We start from the raw sequence: 27,954 nt of genomic DNA, 5'->3' as shown, positions 1-27,954 counted from the left end.
CTGTAGATGAATACCTTTACGGGTGTGCCTATTCCTGACATGGCCCGCCATGGGCTCAATGGCGAGCGCAAAAAGGATAGGGGAGAACGGACATCCCTGGCGGGTTCTCCTATGTAGCACGAAGGGAGAGGAGACATTGGAGTTGACCAGCACCCTGGCCATAGGTCCTGTATACAGGAGTTTTATGTAGGAAATCATATTTGGTCCAACAACCATTTTCTCCAGCACGGCCCACAGGTATTGCCATTGAGACCATGTCAAACGCCTTCTGGGCGTCTAGTGTGACTGCCACTGCGTCCACGTCTGGGTCAATTCTGGCCATCACATTGAATATACGGCAGATATTAAGTGCTGTAGAGCGGCCGGGAACAAATCCGTTTTGGTCTGCTTGGACTAGATGGGGCATGAATGGAAGAACCCTGTTTGCTATTATTTTAGCAAAAATCTTCATGTCTGTATTGATAAGCGATAAGGGCCTATAGGAACCGCATTCGTCTGTGGGGCTTGCCTGGTTCGGGGAGGACAGTGATCAGGGCTTCTCTCAAGGAGGGAGGGAGAGTGGTTAACTGTAGTGATTTGGCCCAGACCCCATATAGTACAGGAGCCAGAATGGCAACATGCTCCTGGTAGAACTCAGATGTGAGTCCGTCTGGACCGGGGGTCTTGTTCTTGGGGAGGTCTGAGATTACCTGGACTATCTCATCTAAGGTGAACGGGGCATCTAGTTGTTCCTTAGTGCTTTGGGAAATGAGACTCATAGGGATGCTTTCTAGTAGGTCGTCCAGGTCTTGGGCTGTGTGCTCTGGCTGAGGGCCATATTGAGTGGCATAAAAGCTAGCGAAGGTGTCAATGATGGTTTGGTCGGACCAGTGTTGTGAGCCCTGTTCATCAAGAATGCTATCTATCCAGGTTCTGCCCCTCTCTGCACATACTAGTTTAGCCAGGGTCCTCCCAGGTCTGTCTCCCTCATCATACCTTCGGGCGGCTACGGGGCGAGCATAGTACCGTACCTCGCTCAGGGCATGAGATTCAAATATTTCTAGTGCCGCTCTGATTTTTGCTAGGGTTGCCGGGGCTGGTGCAGAAGCATGGTCCCGTTCCAGTGCTTTAAGCTTCATTTCAGAATTGTTTTGGACCTGCCTTATGGACTTGAGAACCCCAGCCTCCCTTGAGATACACATCCCCCTGATATATACCTTGAATGCCTCCCAGCGGGTCCCCTCGGTGGTGTCCTGTGTATTGTTATTTTCAAAAAAGCCATGTCAGACATCGTATTAGATTTAAAGCGTCAGCGGGGATGAGCGGAGAGGGTCCTACCCAACTGAATCTGTAGCAATACAGGTGAGTGATCGGAGAGCGTACGTGCAAGAATCTCAACATTCCTCACCTTGCCTACCTGGCACCCCGACAGTAGAAACATATCAATTCTTGAAGAACTATTGTGCACTGTTGAGTGGAAAGTGTAGCCCCTTTCCAGGGGATTGAACATTCTCCATACATCGTGTAGGTTTAGGGAATCCATGTGTGTATGAAGTTGTCTGGCGGCACGGGAGGTGACCCTGTGTGAGGTGGTTGTTCTATCCAGGACATTGTCGAGTATAAGATTCATATCCCCCCCACCATATAATAGGGACTTCTACATATCTTGCTAGGATATCAGTTACTGCATCTATGAATTCGGGGGAATCAGTGTTGGGACCATATGAGTTGGCTATCAAGCATTCCTCATTATCCAGAGTGCAGTGGAGGATCACATATCTGCCTTCTGTATCGATGTGGGCTGTGTGGAGCGTGAATTTAACTGATTTGTGGATAAGAGTCAAGACTCCTCTGGACTGCGTAGAGTATTGAGTATAGAATCTGTTGGGGCCCCAGGTCTGCGCCAGGTTTGATGATAGGAGTTTCAGTGCGTGAGTTTCCTGCAATAGGAGTACCTTGATCCCATGTCTTTGTGCATATGCAGTAATCCTACGGGACTTCGTGAAGTTTGTTAAACCCTGAACGTTCCATGTCATCATTTTGATAGCCATGGTGACAATTTATGGAACATCCCAAACAAAGGACCCATCTCTGACTGTAATCATACGTATAGCGGGTGCACACACGCGTCTCTCTTCAAGGCCAGTCGTAACCATTCTGCCGATTATCGTGAAACATTCCCCAACTTCACCACCCCCCCACCCTCACAGCCCATTGCAAACTAGCAGTGTGATAGTACCCACCCCCGGAGTGACCAACTGCGTGCCTTACCCAACTTAGCCACGCTTGACCTATAGCCCAACAGGGGCTCAAACATAAACACTCCGCCTTAAGAGGTATTGCGGCTGCAGTGGGGGCTGACGCTGCTGTCTGACCCACCATATTAATGCATATTATGATGATAAATCTTCAAAACGGCTTGATGAAACTTAGGTTACAATGAAGCAAACATATTATTAGGTAGCGAGATCAAAACAAATAGTGCTGTAAGCCGGCTTCCAACAGTGAGGCTCGGTTTTCAAAGTACAGGCCCAGTTAATGTTGTTGTGAACAGGCCAACTGGGGATGTATCCCTTCCGCAGGCAGTGTTCCTGAGATGTTGGTGCAGGGGCTGTATTAGGCCCAGGATAGTGCAGGGAAATGGAAACAAGTTGGCCCACCGGAGAGCGGTTTGTAAATTGCCCATGGCTTTTAAGGGCTACCGTTAAGGCTTGGGAGCCCAGATCTTAATCGTCATCCATTGGATCCTCCGGGGGATCCGCCAGTGGGATTTGTGCCTCGATGAATTTAACTGTCTCGTCCGGTACAGTGAAAAAGTACAGTTTGTTACGGTGAGTGAATTTGAAGCGGGCAGGGAAGAGCATCGCGTATTCAATATTTTTGTCTCTTAGCATTTTCTTCACACCTCCAAATTGGCGTCGCTCCATCTGCACCCCAACTGAGAAGTCGGGGAAGATACTAATGATTTGTGAGTCTAGCCTCAGTTCCCCTTTCTCTCTGGCCAGGTGAAGTATGAGGTCTCTGTCTTTGTAGCTTAACAATTTTGCGATGATTGACCTCGGGAAATCTCCAGGCTTAGGCCGGGGTGCCAGTGAGCAGTGCGCTCTTTCTGCCGTGAAAAATGGTGACAGCTCAGGATTGTCTAGGAGGTCTTTGAGGAGTTGTTCGACCGCAAGTTCCATCCGCCCCTTCAGCGCCGATTCGGGCACCCCCACAATGCGAATGTTATTTCTTCGCGACCTAGACTCGAGGTCATCGCACTTGGCCTTCACCTGCTTCATGTCGCGGACGAGCTCCGTGACTGTGTTTTGCAGGGTGTGGACATTGTCCTCATTAGTCCCTATTCTTTGCTCTGCCTTAGTGATCCTGGCCCCATGTTGGTCGAGTTTAGCTCTTAAGGAGGCAACATTCGCATTAATATCATTCACTTTTTCATGGAAGGATGCAAAGTTTTTGGCCATGGACTCCAACATTGCAGACAAGTCGGGCTGAGGGGGGTCCGGTAGGGTATCCCCCTCATCCTGTAGTGTGGGGGAGGACGCTTGGTCCGCTCTGGGTGTCGCCTTGGTGAACTTGTCCATGGCACCGACTTTGCTGGTACCCCGCATTCTGTTGGGCATTATTGTGGTAAGGAGCAGCTCCCAGCCTGTCAGGTTTGGTGGGGATCGTAGATGAGGAGGCCCGGGGTGGGGGCGGCCGTTAGCTCGTGATTACAGCGTGTAGAAAAATTAGCTCGGTTGTACAGATGTTTGCCCCGACTGGTTGGGAATAGTCAGCCTGTGGGCGGGCACTGGTATCATGAGATCTGTGGACCCAGGGGGGAGCGCTGGGGGGTGTTAGGCGCTCCCAGTGTGGCTAGTGTTGCATTAGAGTATGCGCGGGCTCGCTGGGTATGGAGCCGTCAGCGACTCGAAGGGGTGACACTGATCTCAGCCTTGCACATTGATAGAATAGGATGATTTCTCCTTTAGTGGCACCCCGTGAGTCCCGGAACCTCAACGGGACTTCTCAGCACATGGACATGCGGGGCCCACAGGGGTGAGGGGGCTGCGGGAAATGCCTATTCAGAACCATAAAAGGAGGCCACGCGGGTCGCCGCTCCGAGGGTGGCCAAGGGAGTTATATAATAGAAGGTTCCAGAGGGCGGTCCATGGCGGCCACAAGCCAAGCGAGTAGCGTGATCTGAGGGGGATCCAAGGGGGCTGCTATGTAGGCAGTGTCACTTTGATAGTGTCCAGGCTCTTCGGGGAAGCTACAAGTAGCGGGGTGAAGCAGAGGGTTATAGCGGAGCCTACAGCACCCACCTTATAGCCTTCGGGGTGGCTAGGCCCGTATGTCCGCCCGCGTAGAACTGCGCCCCCAGAGGGCAGCGCTCCCCCCACTGAAGCAAGCCAAGGTCCGAGGTCGATGAGGTGTGGGGGCGGCGGCTGGTCGCAGGCAGTGCCGCGGCCCCCCAGCAGAGGAGCGCGTTGATGGCCTAGTGTTTCCAATCTAGGCGCGCCGCAGGGGGCCTGCGCCGGCAGATCCTGGGAGGGGCCTTGTGCTCGAGACTGTAGAGAGCCGTGGGGGGACACCGCCCACGCCCCGCGGCCGTAGATTCTGCCGCTCAGGTCTCAGGGACGCCGGGGGGGAGAGTAGCCCCCGCCGCGCGGTGTCAGCAGGTCCGCAGGGACGCCGCCGGATCGTACGGTGCGGCGCCACGGCGCAGAACCATCAGGTCTCCGCACCTCCAGGCCAGAGGGGCCGCTTTTGTGAAACGGAGCGGGAGGTGCCAGCCCGACCTGCAGCAGTGGGAGTCGAGCAGCTTCGTTGTTCGATCCCGGCCACCGCCGGAGCAGCAGCGCCTGCTGCCCCGATGTATGTCCACGGGCGGGGCAGTGGAGAGCACAAGGTCTCGACTCCACGGGCACCAGCGGAAGAGCGGATCTTCTCGACGAGGAAGCGCCTCAGGGTGTCTGTGGTTGGTGGCACATGGGGAGCAAACGAGGCAGCGCCTCCAGTCGGGGGGATGTCGCAAGCAGCCACGAGACAGCGATGGGGAGGCCCGGAACGAAGGACGCAAACCGCCGTGGGCCCAGGCGACCACTGCACAGGTTCCAAACACTGATTTTCTTCCAAGCTTCGGGCCCACAGAAAGGAGAGTGTTAGGCGACGAATCGTGGGAGTATTGTTGTGGAATGTGGAGGATGAGCGCCGATAATCGTCAGATCCAGGCGGGCAGGTACGGAGCTCGAAGTTTAAGAAGCCATTTTCTAGCAAGTGTCCAAGTTTCTAATTGTAAGTAATATGGTGGCCAAGAGGTGTATATTACAGTTTTGGAAATCTCATCTCCACCTACTTTCATGATGTGGTTAAATGCACTCACCTGGACGCAAACCTGCGAGGAGGAATACATAGCGTCGCTGCCGGCGCACTCGCGCCCCAAAAATGTATGGACTGCATTCTGTAGCTACCTCCATAAATGAGCAGAACAATTCAAGCAGAAATTGTTTGAGTACTTTTTGTCTGATCAATGGACCTACGTCTGACAAACCCCACAGCTGTCATGTGGTTTGGCTACAAGACAGTCATAGATAACATGTGCATTGCATTACCCTTGAGCACTCCTGGCCTTAATTATAAGATTGTGTGGCCCTGTGGTCTGGCAACAGATTAATATCCAAATATAAGACATGTCTGGGTTGACATGAGGACTCCTGGTTCAACACAATTATAAAGGCCAAACATATTTGGTGCTATTTTAATATCAGCTCGGTGGACAGTGGCTCATTCCTGACAAGGCCATATGTGTGTTCAGTTTTTTTGGTCCAAGTTATTTGACGATTGTGTTTGGAAGAATGTAGTTGTTGAGCACAGAGTAGCAGCTGGACGTGGGGTACGTTTTAGCCAGCCAAAGAGTGGGAAGTCGCCAACACTGTGCACCAGTAGAACTTGTCAAGCTGCCTTTGTCTGCCCTTCCCAGATACAGTAATTAATTGAGGCCTTTTGCAGACAAATCAGGATCATCAGGGTTGCTGTGGGTGCCATTAACAAGTCAGAGTTAAATTCCCACCTGCCCTCACGCTCTATTACCTGAAGGGGACATACACACACACTTGTATGCAGTCCACTTCAGCAAACAGTGCGTGACAGTGGGTGAGAATTTCACACTGATGTGTGTTAACGTCTCCCAATCTATCACACTGCTGATGAACACGCTTAGTCTGTTAGAGGCCACTATTATTTAGTTTTAAGTTTTAAAAACTTGTTTTGCTTTTTATTGTGAAAATCTATTATTAGAGTTGCTGGAATACCTGTTATCAATACAAGCAGTGCAGATTTTTTTGTATAGAAAAAAACACAGGATCTTTAAAGTTAGTAGACACTCTGAAGATCCTGTGTTGCGTTTTCCTGTAAATAATAACCTTCTCTGTACTTCTTGATTAATAGAAGTACTTACTATTCCCATTTGTCTAAAAAATACTTTCTAATAGGCTAAGGACCTGATAATGAGTTTGGCAAAAAAACACCCATTAACCGATAGTCCGTTAATTACAGTTAGGACATACAGTAATTTCAGTAATTCTGCACTAAAGAAACGTTAGTGCATCTGGTGCTGTTCTGTCCTATACTTACTAATCTCAGGACACATATGCTGGGACATTTCTCCAAGAGCAACCCTCGCTTTTTGTGGATGAGTGCTGGACTAAATCGATGATGCAGGGAGAAAGATTATCACTGACCATAGCCCTGATAATATTCTTAAAAGAAATGTTATCCCTCCAGGGGACCACTCCGCGTGGTACAAATATCCTTTAATATTAACATTAACTAATAGAAGCATCGAAATAATTGGATATATTGATAACGATTTAACCTACAGACACAAGACTTTTAAAAAGCATCAATTGTACATAATTTGCTCAGCATCTCATTTTGGAGGCTTTTCCTATTCCTATTTCCTATTCCTATACATCTGCGCCCGGATACAATTAAGTCTGTCTTGGTGCGCGACATAAATAATGAAAATCAAAATCAAATTGTGAAGTTATTCATCGTTCTGAATGTATGCACAATAATCTTGAAGCTCATGAGCAAAAGGTTTAATTTAAGCCAAATGCTTCATAAAATAACAAAAATAAAAAATTTGAAAAAAACACCCGCCAACCAATAGTCTGCTAATTACAGTTAGGGCATAGAGTAATTTCAGGCTTTCTGCCCTAACATGCATTTATCTCCAACCATGTAGTAATGGTTGTTCATCAGTCACCTCTGGGAGATGGAGACACGGTCCCAGCGCCAGCAGGACCTATCAATGCAACCCCTGAATGTGCTGCACGACTCCGGAAAGGTGTTAACGCTGCATGGCAAGAATTTTGGTCAGCAGGTGAAATTTGATTGCCCTATGGGTGGCAATGCACGTCAAAACTAGAGAAGGAGGGAGGGCACTGGGGCACCTCAGAAGGGCTCACCCCAGCTTTATGCCATTTCTGGAGCTGACGGAGCAGTCCCTGCAGCAATTCCAGTCTGCGGTTTCAAGGACCCCCACACGCCATCAACCTCTGTGAACACCACAGATGCATCTGTCATTGGCAGTCCTCCACGGCGCACTACAAGGTGAACATGCCCTCCAGTCCCCAGCCCACATCAGAAAGGATAAAAAAAAACATGCCAGTAACTGTGCCTACAGGTGACAGTGTTGCCACAAGCAGACAGGACAGATTCAGGGTGTGAGGCTATGACAACTGGGAGCGGGGGAGAAATGTGTATTGTGGTTAGCTTATGGGGGAGGGGGCTGTTCGGGTTCACTTCTGGGGGAGTGGTAAGGGGCATGTGTTGGGGTTCATTTCTGAGGTGGGAGGTAATGTGACTTGGGGTTCACTTCTGGGGGAGGGAAAGGAGTAGTAAGAAACACAGGTAAGCGTGAGGCCATCCGCCGCTAGCGGGTGCTACCTCACCACCCCCACCGCAAATCATCTATACAATTTTTAAGGGTCCACTTTACCCCTAAGCCCTTGCGTCCCGAGTGCACTGCTTCAGCGTAAGCAATCCAACTGCCTGCTTACCCGTAATCCTTTTGCCGTGCTGAGATCCACGAGAAGCCACTATAAAATGGCTGCCTCATTCCGTCGTCGGACCCCAGCCCAGAAGTCCACAGTGTTGATCTGCCTGGCCCCTCTCTGCCTATCTAGTTGACCTATCCTGGGGCACCGGCAGGCATGAGCCGGCCCCCAACAAGGCACCCACTAAGACGCCTGTCCTGTGTCTGTCCAGGGTCGACCTGCACCACGACTCTCTGCCCTAATTACTGTCTCATCTACAAAGATCCATACTACCTCGACCAGCATATCCTCCTACCCGGTAAGACTTGTACCTGTGTACCCGCACTGCACTCTGAGAATCTACTCTTCGAACACTAGCGCTATTTGCATGGCCACTGCTGAACTCTGTATTGACTGCCCCTTGCTCACTACCAAGTGAAGAATGACAGCAAGTATCAGCCATTCCTAATGTGTTTGTAAATCACAAATGTCCCCAGTCTAAATGGCATCAGAGTATTGTCCATTTTTAAATTGCATTTACCTCCCTTTACCTAGCAGTTTCTTTGTATGCTCTTCCTTCGTACTCTATTGAACTCCCACACTTACACAGTGCTGAATCCCATATGCATATATGCCTTTACTATGAATGTAACTAACCTTCCTTGTTCTGCTTGCCTACTGTACTTCTTTGACTCCTGCATGTCTTATTATTACACTCCACGTGTATTCCTGTGTTACATTGCATTCTGGCCATCGCACTAGGTAGAGCATTCACCATTTACCGCGCTTCCAGTAAACTAACTTCCTGTTGCCTAGCTGTTAGACCTCTAGGGGGGTTTAAATCGTTCGCTGCACCGTTTTTTTTTCTCAACCTACGTCGCACTAAACTGTTACGGCACAACTTGATCGTTACAATTGCCTACCATTGTGCTATCACGCCTTGCCGCCCTCACTGGTACGGTTAGCCGCTTACCTACCATTGCCACCTAGATAACGATACATTTCATATATATGTTCCAGTCCGACTGGCACTCTTTATCTGATTAACAAAGGGTTATTACGTCCTGTCTCCCACATTTGTATTGTTGTATACTCGTCGCTGTACTGTAAGTGCCTGACTCCTATACTGATCAAGTCTACCTACCTAGACCGATATTACCTTTATCTGTTCTTTGCTTATTACGACCATGGTTGCCTCTGTATTCATTCATATCGCCATTATTGTATGCTTGCCTCTGCTCCCAACCTGCTTAGGTCTCACTAGACTCATGTATCTATTACACAGAAGGCATTGAATATCTACCATAGCATTCCATACTGCTCACTGCTTTGAAATGGCTCCTAGCAGCACCCTGCGATATTTGACTAACCTTACCAACCAACATTGGGACCTACCCCACTCACTATGCTATCATCATGCACTCCCTAGTCCGCCCATTCTTTGCCATTCCTATCTTGTATTGTCCCACACTAAACTAAATTCTACACAGAATCTATTGCCATACAACCTAACTTGTATTGCCACCACACTAAACTAAACTAATCCTACACAGAATCCACTGCCTTACTATCTACTATACTGTCCAAGATCTCATCTACTAGAACCTACCCATGTTCTTACCCCTGATTGCCATCACATGTTTACTCTCTTGCTTATACACACCCCTCACTATCACCATGGTAGCACCCCTAAAAACTCAAAACATAACCACTGCTTCCAACTTACCCCATCCCCAGTACGTCGCTCCAACCACCTTCCTACCACAATTATACATACCAAACTCCAACAACCTTAACACTCTCTGCCCCCGTTATCAGCCAACAACCCCAAGTCAAATGATAACTGGTCTCAAGAGTGTCCATTTGCAACAATCATCACATCACCTACGGATCCCACACATACCCACATTGAGCCAGCCGTGTACTACTAAATGGAGAAACCGTAGACTAGGCTCCAGACTCACTAAGCCTTCCTCCACATCTACTAAATGTCATGCCCAATCACCCCTTAAGCGACCCAATCACAATCCACCCAAAACCAAATCTACCTCCAATCCATTTTGTTCAACAAATGCACCTAGTGCTCTCGGGTCCACTAGCAAAGATCTCACCAAATCCATTCTCAAGGAAAACAATAAAGTCAAAGGAGCCCTGATCAACTCTAGATCTCTTGTGGGCCATGCAAATTAAATTGCTGATATCATTACTCATAACCAACTTGAACTCCTAGTTGTTACTGAAACGTGGCTCCACAAAGCAGCAGGACCCGCCCTTACTCTAGCCATCCCAGCCAATTTCACCATCATTAGAAAAGATAGACAAACTTCTAAAGGCGGTGGTCTAGCCATCATCTGCAAATCTGATTTAGCCGTCAAAGAAATAGAACTCATGTCACTTCCTTCAGCAGAGTTACTCTCAGTTAAACTTGGGATAACTCCCTCATGTACCATCACTATGCATGCAATCTAACGACCTCCAGGACCACTAGGTTCCTTTGACGAAGACATAACAACTCTCCTGAATACCAATGCCAAACCTGGATCCCAAATCATCCTACTGGGCGACTTTAACTTAGGTCTCAATGACCTTAAAGAACCTAACACTACTATTCTAGCAAACACCATTTCTGAAGCCGGCTTTACCATCAGGAACACTGAACCCACTCACAACAAAGGTCATATTCTGGACTGGATTACAGATATCATTTGCACCTCTTGCATCACGGCCACTGAAACTTGTGCCTGGACAGATCACTTTCTGATCTTATTCACTATCCAAGATAGACTACTAACCAACCTACATAAGCCTTTAGCTCCGCAAAGCCCTAACCAGATGCAAAAGGAATATAACGATCGCTAACCTCCTGCCGCTGATCCAACCCATTGCCAATCCTACCCACCTCTCCACTGACCCTACAGAACTGGTTAATATGTATAATAACACTATCAACACTACCATAGACACTATTGCTCCATTAAAACTGAGCAAACAAAAACCTATTGCACATCTTAACATCTGGTTTACCCCTAGTTTAAAAGCCCTTTGCAAAGAAAAAAGATTGGCAGAATCTACTTGGGAAAAGGATCAGTCATCCCAAAACAAAAATATCCTCGCCTCCCTTGCAGCCAGATACAAAAAAGAAATCATACAAACAAAAAAAGATAAATTCAACGAAAGAATAGAAAAAATAGAAAAAGCTATCTCAAGTTCCAGAGAAATCTTCTCGATAATCAGAGAACTAGAATCTCCTATTGCCCCCATCGACTCATGCACCAAAAACAAATTGTGGTGTACCAATATACAAAATGCCCTATGCAACAAAATCGCCATGCTCCAAGATAAAATACTAGCCAAAAAAACATCTCTTCATAAGATCGCTCTCTCAACCCAAGATGCCATCTTGCAAGAGCTTGCTAACAACCAAATCAAACCACTTACTCAATTGAATCCAAAATCATGATTAGATCACTTAAACCTTCCCGGTGTCTTGGGGATATTTGCCCAGCACCCATTATTAAAGAAGCCGCTAAGGACCTAGCCCCTTTTGTCTCCTCCTTCATTAAACTCATCATTTAAATCCTGCTCTGTTCCCACCACTCTCAAAGATGCCTGGGTACTATCCCTCTTAAAAAAACCTGACCTGGTCCTAGTGACCCGACCAACTACAGGCCAATTACGACAGTTCCATTTCTCCTCAAAATCTTAGAGCCGCCTATCTGCAGATCCAATCCTATCTGGAAGTCAACAACTTACTAGGCACCCGACAATCTGGTTTCCGGCCAAGACATGGAACAGAGACGGCCCTCCTTGATCTTAAAAACCAACTGGTGGACCGAAAAGACAGAGGAGAAACCTCTATTTTCCTACTCTTAGACCTCTCCGCCGCATTTGACTTGGTTGACCATAAAGTCCTATGCAACCACCTCAAATCTGCAGCCATCTTCTCCAAAGAGGCGTTGTCATGGATACATTCTTTCCTCTACAACAGGACCATAAGAGTCTTTTCGCCTTCCTCAACTGCTGACCCAGTACCTATCACATGCGGTGTACCGCAGGGGTCCTGCATCTCCCCCACTTTGAATAATGATTTTACAAAGCCCGTCTTTGATATAATAGATAATCTGGGTGTCTCGTATACCAATTATGCCGACGACACCCAGATCCTCATCCCTATACAAGGTGGCTACGACCAAGATGTAGGACTTATCAAAAAAATCTACAAAATTATACAAACTTGGATGGCCACCCACGGTCTATGTCTTAATGACGAAAAGACTGAACTCCTCATCATAGGTCCTACCAATAGATTGAGCAAACTCCATCACCAATACAATTCCATCGCCATTGACGGCATCCAGATCAAAGTTGCTAAGGAAGTAAAAACTTTGGGTTCAGAAAGGCATACTCCAACAGCATCAGAATCCCCAAATTTAAAACTAAAAAAAACAGGAGGAACCAGTTTTCCAGTTCTGGCAGCCCAAATCTGGAACTCATTACCAGACAACCTAAGAGAGTTACCCTCCCTCCCTTCCTTCAAAACTGACTTTAAACTATGGCTAAATTCAATGTAGGGCACCTGGCAGAGCCCTGAAAAACCCAGGAGGGAATTGTTAGATAAACTAGACCAGAATTTCAGGGTGAGAGGTCAGACACAATTCCGATCTAATGCAGGAAAAAACAATTAGTCATACTACAATCCTTTTTTTTACAAAATGCATTTTAATAGCTTCTGGATAGTGTTCTTGGGGATAGAGCACCCAGGAGGTATTACGACACAACAATACAAATGAGTATGGTCCAGTGAAAACAACTGGATCTCAATGTGATACAACAAAGGGTGTACTGCTACTTTTGTTAAATCATAACAGTCATGCAGTTAAAATAATAAAACATAAACCCATATTCATGGACATGTATACAAAAGACACATAAACAATGCTTCCAATGTGCACTGTTGACTGGAAATATCGTCGACACAACAGTGTTTCGGCCTAAAGAAGCTGTGCAATACAGCTATGTGAGCAGGCCTTCATCACAACGTGTGGTAACCTTAGAGGGAGTCCTGGAATCTCTATCAAAGATTTATCCAGTGCTGGGGTACGTGAGATAATCCATCGTAAATATAGATATCTGTAGGGCACTGAGTGCGTGGTGGAGGGACAGAGCTTGTACCTCAAAGGGTAAGACGGAAATTCTCTGCGAATGTGGGTGGAAAAACACTCTGAATAATGGTTCCTCAGCCCAGAATGTCCAGAAGTGGCAAAAAGTTGAATATACGGGTCTTTTTTTAAATTTTATTTATTTTTTTTTTCATTCCACAGCGCTCGCGTCTGCGACGCCTCGCTACTCTGCTCGTCCCAGACCCGTATATACAACTTTTTGCCATTGTTTGATGTTTTATTATTGTAACTGCATGACTGTTATGATTTAACAAAAATAGCAGTACACCCTTTGTTGTATCACATTGAGATCCAGTTGTTTTCACTGGACCATACTCATTTGTATTGTTGTGTCATAATACCTCCTGGGTGCTCTATCCCCAATAACACTATCCAGATGCTATTAAAATGCATTTTGTAAAAAAAAAAAGGATTGCAGTATGACTAACTGTTTTTTCCTGCATTAGTTCGGAATTGTGTCTGACCTCTCACCCTGAAATTCTGGTCTAGTTTATCTTTAAACTATGGCTACACGCCAGTGACCACTAACGTCACCATTCTGAATTGTAAATATGGCACCTTTCGTATGTAAATTGTAAATTTCTGTCACCTGTACTATACTGTTTCACAATGTATTTTTATGTCCTAATGTACTCTATTGATGGAATGTTTTCCTATATGTACCTGTAACCTAAACTTCTGCAAAGGCCCAGATGCCCGAGGGCCAGGCGCGCTATATAAGTAAATAAACAATGCAATACAACACAGGTGAGTCTGTCATGTACAATAAAGTGTGTGATTTAAACATATGGGTTAGAGAATTCATGTAGTTTAGGGAACATTCTCATGCTGCTGGTGCAGTATTATGCAGTTCTGTTCGACTCTACACATGCATGCATGCATGTGCTCCTTTAACGACAGCTTTCCCCATCTCCAACAGAACCTTGCTTTCAGGAGTCCACCGGCCTGCTTGACGATGCTGCATGTTTGAATGTGGGCTGCATTGTACAGCATTACAGTAGAGTGTGAAGAGCCACGCAGGAGCGGATATCTGGCATCACCTGTATGGTAGTGGGCGACTTGTGAATGTTTCCATGAGTCCTATTTTATAGATACGGTGCATGTATGGTCATGTGTGGGTGGAGTGCATGTTTGCTGGAGCTGGGGGTTGTCTTGTATCTCTAGCATAGTGCGTAGCACCTGTGGTGCCCACTCACAAGGCACTCCCTGTGCTTACCTCACCACTCAACAGGCACTCACTCATGTCAGCGCAGTTAAGAGCCATATCCGTCAGCCCCTGTCTAGGACTATGCACGCTGGCAGGTTACTATTACACAGTACCCCTGAATCTTGCATGGAACCGGGGGAAACTGGCACAGCAGTGAGTGATGGTCAAGTCTGCATCACAGGTCATCTGGACCATGAGGGTATGCTATTGTTACCGATTTCTGTGACCTGCTCTGTCGCATGGGTGGGTAGATGTCCATATGAAATGCTCACATGCCCTGGCTTTTAGCCTCACATTGCATACCGGAGGCAGGCAAAACGACCTGTGACCATGCAGAGTGTCACAAAATAAGCTGCTTACTGCCCCAAACCCTGAAAAGTGATGAATTGTGTTAGGCCAGTCGGCCCTTGCCTGTGCCGCTTGGCCCATTAGGCCATGTCCCATTGATAGAACCTCCCCTCGAATCCATTCTCATCCCACATCAAGCATTGCAATGCTTCAGATGTCATGGTTTCCCAGTGTTTTGGGACATGCAGGACCATATGCTTGGTTTGGTTAGTGGGAGCAGAAGGTGCAGTGCGAGATTGCTTTGCGGGTGCGAGGATGCATGCAGACTGGCAGGAGCCAGGCTCTCTGCGCCCTGGTAGGCTTCTCGGATTATTCTAAAGGCTTTTTAAACTAGTTCTATTCCAGTAAATGCCCAGTCATTTAATTCGCGTTTCATTGCAGAATGTAGCCGGTTTGAAAGCCATCACAATTTGGAGACACAAGCAGGGGTGTTGCTAGGTCTGTAAAAGATCCGAGGCTAGGCTAATTTTGGGACTGTCAGGACTGGGGGCTAGCTAGCCTTTTTGGTTGTAACCCCTGAGCTTCTATCCGGGGCTACAACCAAAGGACCCAGGGCTATAACCCCCTTAGCTCCCCCTAGCAACGCCTCTGGACGCAAGGTAACTACAGCAATTACACAGTGTGGTGGGGAACCCCAGATTGGAGCTCTGGCTTCCCCGTTCAATAAATAGTAATGTCACCATCTGCCTGCGTGCATTCATAGTATTACATGGTGTGCTGACATCAACTTGGTGCTTTTCAACTAACAAGGTATTTCTTTTTATTATTAGTGCAATTGTTAATATTAGTAGTAGTAGTATTATACTGACTCGTGCAGGAACTTTAGTGCATTCATTCAAAGGGGGAGGATATACCACAGAGCACATTGGAGAAGAGAGATATTTAACAATCAAACACGTTTACAAATCTATGTGATTCAAAGCAGCGCACATAAACTGCTTCCTAAAAAAGTGAACTCTATACACGGTGCAAATCAATTGGGACCGGAGACCGGTGCAAACTACAGTATACGTTTTCCGAAGGTGGGTTGGTCAGGCAGTTTTCTTAAAGCCATGATTTATGCATGGTATGTAACACCATGTATGTTCCAACTTTTATCCAAGGAGCCAATTGGTAGACTATGTAAGGAACTCATGGTGGCAACAGTAAAGACAGACACAAGTGATCGCAGTTCAAGGGTGTTTATTATACTGTATGAAGGTTGGAGAAATGCCTAATCTTAACCTAAATCTAAGATGGGAGCAAGCGTCAACCATCAAATAAAAATAAGGCAGTCCTAGTGGCGTTGTATCAAAATAAAAAGGGCCTATGCTATGTAACTTATTGCCAAACCTTACAACTAATACAAAAAAGGTGTGGGATAGTTCTCACGAAAAGAAAGAAGTGTTCGCAAATAATGTGTCAGGATGCGGTAGCCTAGGACACCGTTCCCCAAGTTTTGAGAACAGGGTATGGTGGGATCTTGGAGCACAGCACACTCCCGAGCTTCTCCAGCACGAGACAACAGTAACACTTGCAGCTCTCAGGACCGTCGATGGCCAAGTCTTGTTTCTTTTGAAAGTCTCTTGCCTTCGAGGACCTGACGTATTCAAATAACAGAACAAAAAGTCCCTTCAACAAAATAAAGTTTGTTTCCTGGTTTCATTTAGAGTGAGGATTTTTCACCCGTGTGTCCCCCTCTTCCGGGCGCTGAAACCTCCCCCCTCCACCGGGTTCACTTATGGTTTTTCCTTCCTTCACAATTCTAAATGTCTTTTTACACAGTTCCAGTGGACAACCCTCGACCGGGTTCACGCTTGTCAACACACTGGGGGTCATTATGACCCTGGCGGGAGCCCTGCTGGTTAAAACAGCCCGGCGGGAATTACCGGGGTATTACAAAACCAGCGGACACGGTAATTGCCCATTGCCGGTAAAAACGACTCCCCATTTTCATTGAGTCCTAAAGGACTCAATGGGAATGAGGAGGACGGATGCACCAGCACCATTCATGAATGGTGGCGGTCATCCATCAAGGTCTGCGAGCGGGTGCCGTTCAGCCCGCCATGGCAGACCTGGCGGGCTGAAAGGCACCCGCTCACAGGCTTGTAGTTTGCCAGTCCGGTAACAATGGCGCTTGTAGCTTACCGGCACCGTTGTTACCGGACCGGCAAACTTGAAATTAGGCCCACTGTTTCTTGGGACCTTAGCCTTGTCCCCTTCTTGTCAGCATCCCTCCTACGGGTTCACTCTTGCCAACTTCACATTCACATTCATTTTTAATGTTTGCGGGATTCACTTCCCTTGCTTTCTCACAGTTTTTATGTCAAAGGCTTTCGACTGTATGGGGATTTTGCTTGACCTCCTCTATGACCACTTTTACCTATCTTGGCGGCTTGCCTACGATCTTCTGGTATCTGTAGATTCATTCAGATGGGGATCGACCAGAGTCTCTCGCATTAGCACCCACGTGGTGCTGGTTCCCTCTGCAGCTGGTCTCCCCTCAACACTTTTACAATTCTTTGAACTTGGTTCAACTTGCCACTTTGAGTCTTTTATTCACCACAGCCCGGCTCTTATTGGCTCTCACCTCGACTCACCGGCTGTGATGAACCTCTTTGTTTTCTTCCTCGTAACTGGAGTCAAGGACGGTACCATGGGGTCTATGTGATTTTTCCATCGCGGTAAAGTCAGCGATGGAAAAGTTTGCATGAGAAATGTGCGAACCACAAAAGGTTTGCACATTTCCTATGCGAACACGCATTCAAAACCCCTATATACTCACACCTCCACCCACACCCCCAACATACCCACAACACTCCCCCACCCACACCGTCAACACACCCCAACCCACACCCACAACATAAACAAACCCTACTTACCTTTTTTACACACTGGGTTCCTGTGGCGCCAGTTCCCTTTCACTTCTGTGATCGGGAACCGGCGCTGCAGGGTCCTTTTCTTTTTTTTTCTTTTCCGTGGTGTCCCCCGCAACACCCCGCTTACTATACCACACAGTGTAGTGAGCGGGATGTTGCGGGGGACACCTCTGCAGCCCCCGCAGTCTTTATTTTTTATACTTACCTACAATGCTACCACCAAAGGTTCAAACTTTTGGTGTTCGAACCTTTGGTGGTAGCATTTTTCAGACTTGGTGTACGGTCGGACCTTTTTTTCGGTCCGATCATACAATTCCAGTACCATGGTAGTAGATGTTTTCCTCGCTCCTGCTTATCAGCATCGACACGCTCCGTGTACCGTAGACTTCTGTTGCAGCACACTTGGGCTATTGTCCTCGGTCTTACAATTCTCTCTGCGGAGGTTTCGCAGGTCTGCGTCGAAAAAGGCAAGGTTGTGCCTCTCCTTGTCAGCCTCTCGATATTCGCTGCATTTCTCCACCTCTTGAACTACCGGGCCTGGGTAGCTGTCTCGTCATGCGGTCTGCCTTGCTCGTGCAGTGCTTGCTTGCTTCACCTTTTACCCCTGTGGGGAAGGGAAAGGGCCGTCAGGTGTGTGTGATTCTGATCAATTGCCTGACTTTGCCTGACCCTTGTATTGGAACATGCCTGGTAAATGGCTCTGGTGTTAGTCCGTTCTCTGGTGTGTTGTGCGAAAGTGTTCGTGTCGGAAAAGGGGTGTGTGGGGGCAGTGGTTTTGAAAATCCTGCGTGGTAAGATGGGGAAAAGGTGTTGAAAGAAGGGGGATACCGCACCGCATCTCACCCATAGGTGTCCTACTCCCACTCCCACCCCCCGAGGACCCCCATCTAGGTGATCCTGCCTCACTGGTCCACCCGCAGGAACTGGATCCACTAGCCATGGTCATGTCCTGGCCACCTGGATGACAGATTCCTGGGAACTAGCTATGGAGACACCTTCAGGTTTCTCACATGCCCTTCCTCCATGCGATGTAGCCACATTTGTTTCACAGGGAACCAGGAAAGAAAATCCACGTTTCCCTGGTCTTTTCCCTTCTGGTGTTCCACTTTGAAACCATAGGATTGTAGGTCTAGAAACCATTGCATGACCCGAGGGTTGGACTCTTTGCTTTGGCTTATCCAAACTAAGGTTGAGTGGTCTGTAACCAGTGTGAACTTTCATCCTAATAGGTAGTACCTAAAATGGATAATGCCCCACTTGATGGCTAGGGCCTTTAGTTCTACCACAGAGTAATTTTTTTCACTTGGGTATAACTTGCGGCTGGTCTACAAGTACAATTTAATATAAACCTTTAAAATGCTGAGAAATAGGTTCAATAATGACACAAAATAAAGGTATCTAGTCCCCTGTTCGCTCACACCAATCTAATCAGGCTTGAATGTCGTTTCTTTTTCTTGTTGGAACATTATTCGTTTACTCACAATTTCGCCTGTGCTGGCAACTTCGATCTATTTCATTCATGTACCTTCACTGCCCTCCAGTGGTCCTTATTTGATTACAATATGTGCTGAGCAAAGAGATTTTGGTTGACTAAATAGTTTATTTAAAGGCAGTTATGGAGTGCAGGGTTAACTGGGAGGCAAAGGGAGCGTTTCCCCTTTGTATTGCTTCACTTTCATATTTTTATGTTTAGTGGTGAGATTTGGGGGTCGACCTTTTGGTGAAATTTAATATGAGGTTGAGATTTAGGTAGGTGATAATTTCAAGATGACTTCATCTGCAATAGATTGACTATCCAAATAGCTTCTTTAACAGTCTTTACCTTATGATATAAAAAAAACAATGGTCTGAGGAACTGTCTTAGGCTACTTTATGAAGGGCAGACACAGTGAAAATATTGGAACCTTTCCTCCCAAATTACAACATAATTTGCCCTTTCCCAACTGGCCTAGATTCCAACTTGCTTCAAAACTGCAATAGTAAAATTCCTCATCTCAGTTTAACCATCAAAGTATTTTCAGTTTTGTGAGAAGGTATAACCAGATATTTCTCAAGTTCAGTATTGCATTTAACCACTAAGTATTATTGCTCTACAAGGCCCTTGTTTACACTGGAGTACTACATCTCTCTAAGAAACCGCTGTTCATAAACATGTTTTGGCACAATTCTGTAATGGGGGGCAAAACTTATCCGGATTACTCCACAGGAGTGATTGGTTCCGTTTTTTAGACAGAACATTATCAAACCCATCCTGCAGAGAACCAAAGATGGCCAGCATCCTGGTGGAAGCTTTGGGTCTTAGTGTGGTGTCACCTAGCCCTAGGTTCTGTTGCTGCATCAGCCAAACATGCAAGCACATGTGGGCCCGACGGGCCCAGGTAAGGATGTCTCCCAGGGTCTAAGATGAGAAGCAGAGGGCAGAAAACAATATAGAACCAGCAGTCAAGAAAGGAAATGATGGGACAGTGTAAACCCTCAAGATTGTGTGTGACTGAGAAGTGAGACGTATCCACAGAAGGGATTTCCAGGCAGAGGATTTTGAAACCTAGGGACTTTGTAGGACAGGTTGTATTTAATTGGCAGGCTGTATTTTGAGACTGCAGGGAAGTCAGGACACCGCCAAATAAGCAACCCCCAAAGGAAGGGACACAGAGCTCAGATACTTAATGCTTAGACTAAGAAGAAGTTATCCTAATTCAGAGAATACAGAAAAATTGTCTTAGAGCAATTCTCCCCATTCAGTATTCCTGTTAGTTAGAAACAGAAGAGCTCTAGGTGTTAGAGAATGGAGAGTGGAATATCATATATATTACAGGGCCTGCGGTAGCGGCCCTGTAATTATGGTTATGTTGCTCAACTCACAGAAAGAGCACTTTTTGGGCGTCTTATAACTTTGTGCCCCCTGGACGGGTCCTCACCATCCCTCGGAATGCCTTTGGGGAGCTTGGCATGGTTTTGTCCATGGGGGACAAAGTTATAGGGGGTCCCAAAATGTGTGGAAATCCTCATAGATACAATGGAAAAAATGTTTTGCTCATGCCTACAGCGCAAACCACTGGATGGATTTTCACCAAATGTGCACCAGCGGCAGCTGTTTGGTCCCGAAAGCGTGCTTTTGTAAATTTGGTCTAAATTCATCCAGTAGGATTTTAAAAAATGGCCAAAAAGTAGCTTAAACAAAATTAGTGATATCTGGGTTTGGTCCGTGGACTCACCTCCTGATACGGGGTCCGCAGATGCCTCTGGACCAATCAGAGCAGCATGATCTTCGTGGACATCGTAGGTGTCCGTTCATTGGTCGGTTAAAAACATGAGTTGGGTCAAAAGTTTTGAAACGGACGCCATGTTAGATTCGCGAACAGCGCCCGTAGTCCACGGACATCGCAGTAAAAACATATTAAAAAACACAACATTGGATTTGTAAAACAAATGAAACTTTCTCTGGGGAGGTGAGAGGTGATGAGGATGGGATGGGATATGGCAATAAAAAGCCAAACAGCTGATGTGTTTTCTTCTCCTATGTCCACGAATATCTCAGATGTTTTGGTGCATTCATGCGTATTTCTGCATTTCAGGGTTGGTGAAAAGCAGTTTTTGGAAGGCTTATAACTTTGGCGCCACTCAATGAAACTGCATGAAATTCTACAATATCATTTTAGACCTGACCCCAAATGGTTATGCAAAGGCTTGCGCTGTTTTGCCAAGAGGGGGTAAAATTAGAGTGGGGGTCCCAAAATATTTGAAAGGCTTATACATTTGGTGCTGTTTGACGAATCTGCACAAAAGTTTGCAAAAAGATTTGAGACCATGATATGATGAATGGTTTTGCAAGGTTTGGTGAGATTTTGTCATGAGGGGGCAAAATTAGAGGGGGGTCTCAACATGCTTAGATGGCTTATAATCTTGTTGCCGCTTGACCAATCTGCAGAAAGGTTTTCAAAAGATTATAGACCAAACTTTGAATGTTTGTGCAAAGTCTGAATGGATTTTGTCAAGTGGGGGCTAAGTTATATGTCTATTTTTTGTACATGCATTTTGACACTTTCAAAAAATAAAACATGAACGGATTTGCAGCAAACCCGTACAAGGAGCATTGACAAGGACCTGAAAGCATGAATTTGAAAATGTGTCCGTGTTTTTTCTTTTGAGAAGTGTCATAATGTAGGTACAACAAAAAGTGATATACCTTTGGTGACTGAGGTATAGCCTGTGTCCATGGGCAGTGGCCAGATTGCCCGGATCATGCCAATCTGGCTACTGACCATGACCACGAGGGACTGGAAATGGGGTTAAAGTGGGTATGGCCACCAGGGACCAGCTATGTGGGAACGGTTTTAAAATTGGAATAGGCTTGAATCGGGAAAATAAATTCTGTTCATGGCTACAGCCCGATGTGCTGGACGGGATTGCAGCAAACATTCGCGAGGAGCAACAGCAAGGACCTCAATGCATAGTTTTGTAAATCTGTCCTGTGTTTTATTTTTTCTAATACATTTTTTACTGGGCATCTATGATAAACCAAGCCTGATATGTGTTATTACTTACTTAGACTGGCATTTTGGTTTAGTCAGTCTAGCCCATTCTTACTGTGGCATGACTTTCTTTTACTTGAAATCTATGATAAAGCAAGCATGGGACTACTTGGCTAGACTGGCATTTTGCGGCCAGCCAGTCTAGCCCTTTCGTACTGTGGCATAACATTTGTTTACTGGGCATCTGTGATAAACCAAGCATATGTGTTATTAATTGGCTAAACTGCCATTTTGGTGCAGCCAGTCAAGCCATTTCTTACTGTGGCATGGCACTTTATTCTGGGCATCTGTAATAAAGTAAGCATGACTGGTGTTTTATGTGTCTAGACTGGTCTGCATTTTGCAGCCAGTTTGGACATGCTTTCTTATTGTGGAATGGCATTTTTAAAGGTAAAGCCAACAGGAGTATGTTCTTATGGGGGGATACTGCCATGTATTGACACTCCCAGTGTGTACATGCTTTCTTATACTACGATTATTGGCATAATATGCAAATCAAACAGGATTACATTCTTATATAGGAATTCTGGCATATTTTATTGCAGCCATTATGGAAATGTATGGGCACAGCCAGTTTGAAAATGTTTTTATACTGGCATATATTGTTGGTGAAGGCATCATGAAAATGCATTGGGAAATGCTTGTGTGTACAGTTTTACATAGAAAGTGTGCTGTATAATGCACCATTTTAACACATTTCTTTTTTGACAATTTCCAGGGAAGGAATACACCCCCAACACCCTAGGTTGGTTTGGGCTCCCTCTCTGCGCTCAGTTGCTCTGGCATATTTGGTGGAAATATTTTGCGCCACTCCAATTGAAAAATTCACCGGCTGCCACTGGATTTAAAGTGAGCATTGCTGACATAGATCAGTTTTCTTATCCATACCAGCAATGGTCACTTTAAATCACCAGATGAAGCTCCTGCCACAACCTATCCATGCCAGTAATAGTCACTTTAAATCATATGCATGAAAGCTGAAGCACTTCTTGTATGTAATATAAAGTGACCATTATCGGCATATATAGGTTGTGGCAGCAGCCTCTTGCATGTGATTTACACTGACCATTAATGGCATAGATATGATATGATATGATATGATGTGTTATTTATAAAATGCCTATACACAAGTATTTCTAGGCATGAAAAGACATGGTAGGGAGCCATAGGGAGGACGAAACAAACAATTGTATTAGGCCTTGTGTCATTCAGATCGTGCAAGTGCATGGGGAGGAGAAGTGCTAGGGGGAGGGAGAAGGGAAGTGCGGTCAGTGCAGTGGTTGCCCAGAGTAAGTGCAGTTGAAGGAGCCAGCTATGGGATGTGCAAAGGGGCGGGAGTAGGGTTACAGATACAGCCCTTAAGTGCGCTGAGGCCAGAGGCAGTGCGGTTGATTGCAGCATGTGGAAGAAGCCTGATGACCATTGAGTTCAGAGGGTAACCAGGCGACCAGCTAGCGCAGCAAACAGAGGTCAGCAAGGGAGAGCAAGAGAGAATGCAGACGCAAAAAGGAAGGTCGTGAGCTGCTTCCGTAACCTGAGGTGGTTCTGCACGAGTTTGAGAGGGGTAGTGATGCCATTCCAGTGGGGGGCCCCTGCAGAGGAGAGAGTTCTTCCTCCATCTCTCTACCTGGAGAAATGTCTGACTGTCAGAGAGTTAGAGGTAGCATAAACGAAGGGCCTGAGAAGGAAGATTTAGAAAGAGAGAATTGGATGTAATGCAGGCCCTGACCCCGGCCCCAGACAGCCTTGTGGACAATGCAGAGGGTCTTGAACTTGATCCTTGCAGCCACCGGGAGCCAGTGGAGAGATTTCCGGGCTGGACAGATACGATCCCTGGGCTTCAGGCCAATGACAAGTCCTTTATTCCTGTTCTGGATTAGTTTCAGCGGGCAGAGAGTAGAGGAAGGTAGGTTGAGATATAGGCTGTTGCAGTAGTCTAGCCTAGAGAGAACCGGAGCTCTGGAGACATTGAGCTTCTGGGGGAAAGTGAGAAAAGAAAGTATACCTCTGAGGGGGTGCAGCCAATAGTGGGACTTCTTTGAGAGGTCTGTGATGTGAGGGGTTAAGGAGAGATTGGAGTCGAAGATGACTCCAAGGTTTTTTGCCTCACAGGAAGGAGCAGCGAGAGGGCCCACGGAGGGGGGCCAGAGTGAAAGAGGGAAAGAGGGAGCAGGGGTCCCAATGAGGAGGATCCCTGTCTTGCTGGCATTGAGGCAGAGATTTTTGCAAGTGCACCATTCCTGAATCACGGATAGACAGTCAGGAATGAGCGAGAGAGGAGAGGAGGCAGAGGAGACCCTAAAGGACAGCAGAGTGTCATCCTCATAACACTGAAAGTTAGAGGAGAAGGTAGAGATGAGGTCGGCCAAAGGGGCCACGTAGAGGTTGAAAAGCCATGGAGAGAGGTTGGAGCCCAGGCGAACACCACATGTGGAGAGAGAGGTGGTGGAAAGAAAAGACCCCAATTGGACCTGAGAGAGATGGTCCAGGAGAAAGGAGGTCAACCAGGCGAGGGTCTGATCATGATGCCCAGGTTCTCACGGACGCGATTAGTCAGGATGGCATGGTTGAGGCTTTGGACAGAAGGAAGGCTAGAATCAAGATTAGTGAGCAGGTCTTCATGGTTGTTCAGGAAAGCAGTTTCCATGCCTCTGGCTGCTCTGAAGCCAGACTGATGCTCATGGAGACAAACAACAGATTCAGTGGAGAGTGTGCTAGGAGATGGCCAGCCATTCCAAGAGTTTGCCCAAGAAAGGAGTGATGGAGATAGGGCAGTAACTTGCCAGACAGGCAGGATCGGCAGAGGGTTTCTTCAGGAGGGAATGCACAAGCGAGTGCTTAAGTAGAGAAGGGAAAGTTCCAGTGGCAAAAGAATGATTGCAGAAATCAGGCAAGGCTGGATCGAGGATGTCAATGTGGTCCTTGATGGTTTTGTAGGAGCATGGGAGCACATGCTTGGATGACACTTCCATAGATCGGACTTGTCTAGAAATGTCATCGGGAGTGAGCGCAGAGAAAGGAGAAGGGAGGAGGAAAGGGAGAGACGGCCAAAAGAGGGCCAGGAGAGGTAGAGGGAGAGCAAGAAGAAAGAGAGGAGGATAGAGAGGACAGGATGTCCTGGGTTTTAGTAGAGAAGTGAGAGGCCAGAGCCGTGCAGAGGCCCTCGGAGGGAACAAGCGAGGGGAGACTGCAGCAGGACTGGCCAGCACCTTGCAGACTTTGAAGAGTTTGGCTGTGTTGTTAGAGGCCGCAGAGACATGGGCTTGGATGTAGGCTCTCTTCTTGGACAGTAAAGAGAGCCTGTATTGCCTTTGGAGCAGGCAACAGGCCGGTTTGTCAGAGGATGTGCCGGATTCCCTCCACTTCCTCTCGGCCACCCTACACCTGCGTTTTAAGGTGGCAAGGTTGCAGTCATACCAAGAGTTTCACTTGCAGGTAGGCTTCATGTGGATTCTTATGACAGGGGAAAGGATATGGCGAGTGTTAGTGATAGAAAGATGTAGGCTAGATAGGGCTGTCAGAGGGTGAGTCAGCCGCAGAAGTAGGAGGAGGAAAGAAAGTAGCAGCAAAGGCCTCCACTGACACACGCTTCATGGGCAGGATGACCGAGAAGGTTGGTGGCAATGCTGGGGTAGGCGTCACTTGTGGAACAGAGAGTGTCATGTGGGAGGAGAGCAGAAAGTGGTTAGTCCAAGAGAGAGGAATGGTGAGAGGGTTAGATAGGGGGATGTCAGAGGAGAAGAGAACATCCAAAATGTGCCTGGCAGAGTGTTTCAGACCAGAAGGTAGTATATAGAGAGAGAGAGACAGTATCGCAGAGATTGTGGAAGAGCCCCGAGGAAGAATTGGAAGCAAACAGATGGATGTTGAGGTCTCAAGTAGGAGAAGCTGAGAGGTAGAGGCAAGGAGAGAAGATGCGAGGTCAGCCCATTCATAGAGGAAGAGGATGACCTGGCCAGGTGGCCACAGTTAGAGAGGCCAGAAGAGACAGCAAGCCTACAGACCAGGCATTTAAAGGAAGAGAAGGCCTGTGTAGCGATGATAGAGGCAGGGACCCACTCTGGAAAGATCAGGACTACTCCACCCCCAGGACGGTTGGTTCTGGGTTTGGAGAGGATCTTGTAGCCCTGAGGGACAAGAGTGTCAAAACTTGTGACAGAACTGGCTGTGAACCAAGTTCGGTGAGAGCAAAGACATCTAGGTCAAGTTGTTCAAGAAGGTGATGGATGTCAGAGGAGTGTTTGACAGCAGAACGAGAGTTGAGAGTAGCGACATGGAGCAGGTTGCCACATTTGAAAGACTTCCGTGGAGGGGTATGGGCTTGAAGCACGCCGAGCAGTGGTGGTAGACGTGCCCGAGGGTAGGCAGAGGAGGAAGAGGAGGGTGCCAAAGAGGTGGCGGAAAGAGTAGCCGGAGAAGGGAGCAAGTTGATAAGATGCGGGAAACGCCTATCAAAAAGGAGGGGATTGGGTTGAGGGCCCTGAACCAGGATGGTGCCATTCAGACATTAATGATGGTCTTGGACGAGTGGAAGGAGGCCAAGAGGACCTCCCCACTCGTTCCACCATTAATAGGAGGAAAATGGAGAGAGAACAGAGACCATATGAAGGGTCCATAAGCCTGGAAAGGGCATGACAAAGAGGAGTCTGTGTGAGAAAGAACCGGTATAGGTATCAGCGATAGGGATCCCTGGGTTGGATACCAGGATGTCCCTCTTTAACTTCTTCCTTCCAGACTTAGTGAGTGGGATAGGATAGGAGATAGAGTAGTAGCTAGAGAAGATGGGAGAAACAGAGAGCACCATAGGAGGTGCAAAAGAGGTAGGTGGAGAAGGGCATGAGAGAAGAGACAGACACACAGCCCTCTGCCACACAACTCAGAATGTGCAAAAGGGGGTGAAGGGGGGCGGGGGTCACAACAAAGGTAGACACAGGAGGGGAACAGGTAAGTCACAACAATGAATGCACGCCTTGCAGGGGGGAGGATCAAGATGGGGGGGCCCAGAGAGACTCAGTAACAGTGCCACAGTTACCGGAATGCGAAACACCCAGATTCAACTTCCCTAGAAGGTGGGAAAAAGGTTATGTTTTTTGGGGCACAGCACAATACAACACACCCAGATTCAACTTTCCTAGGAGTGGAAAAACAAAAGGCTCAATTTTTTGAGCACGGCACAATACAACACACCCAAAATCAACTTTCCTAGAAGCGGAAAAAAGGCTACATTTTTTGGACCACAGCACAATATAACACACCCAAATTCAACTTTATTAGAAGGGGGGAAAGGGCTATGTTTTTTGGAGCACAGCACAATACAACACACCCAGATTCAACTTTCCTAGAAGCGGGGGGTAGGGGCTGCGTTTTTGGAGCACAGCACAATACAACACCCCCCGATTCAACGTTCCTAGAAGGGCGAAAAAGGCTATGTTTTTTGGAGCGGAGCACAATCCAACACACCCAGATTCAACTTTCCTAGAAAGGGGAAAAAAGGCTATGTTTTTTGGAGCACAGCACAATACAACGCACCCAGATTCAATTTACCTGATAAGTAGCAGCACAGTGACGGCTCCAGGCTACTTGCTACCACCGCGGACACTGGCAGACACCACTGGGGCTGATAATTGCTGTTGCTGTCCTTAGCCTCTGGGTACTTTGCCAAGGGGATGCCATGCAGAAGCTGCCTGGACGGCTGCCCAATTAGGGTCCATTTCACCAATGGAAGGCGGTGGGCAGGAGGGAGGGACGAGGGGGAAGGGATATGTAGCTGAGAAAAGGGGAGAGGGTACAAGGCGCTAGGCGCCAAGGAGCGTAGCGATAATCAAGTGG

This window comes from Ambystoma mexicanum, chromosome 8 (genome assembly GCF_040938575.1).
Source record: "Ambystoma mexicanum isolate Mex_15411 chromosome 8, UKY_AmexF1_1, whole genome shotgun sequence".
Taxonomy (NCBI): Eukaryota; Metazoa; Chordata; class Amphibia; order Caudata; family Ambystomatidae; genus Ambystoma; species Ambystoma mexicanum.
This window is presented reverse-complemented; position numbering follows the sequence as displayed.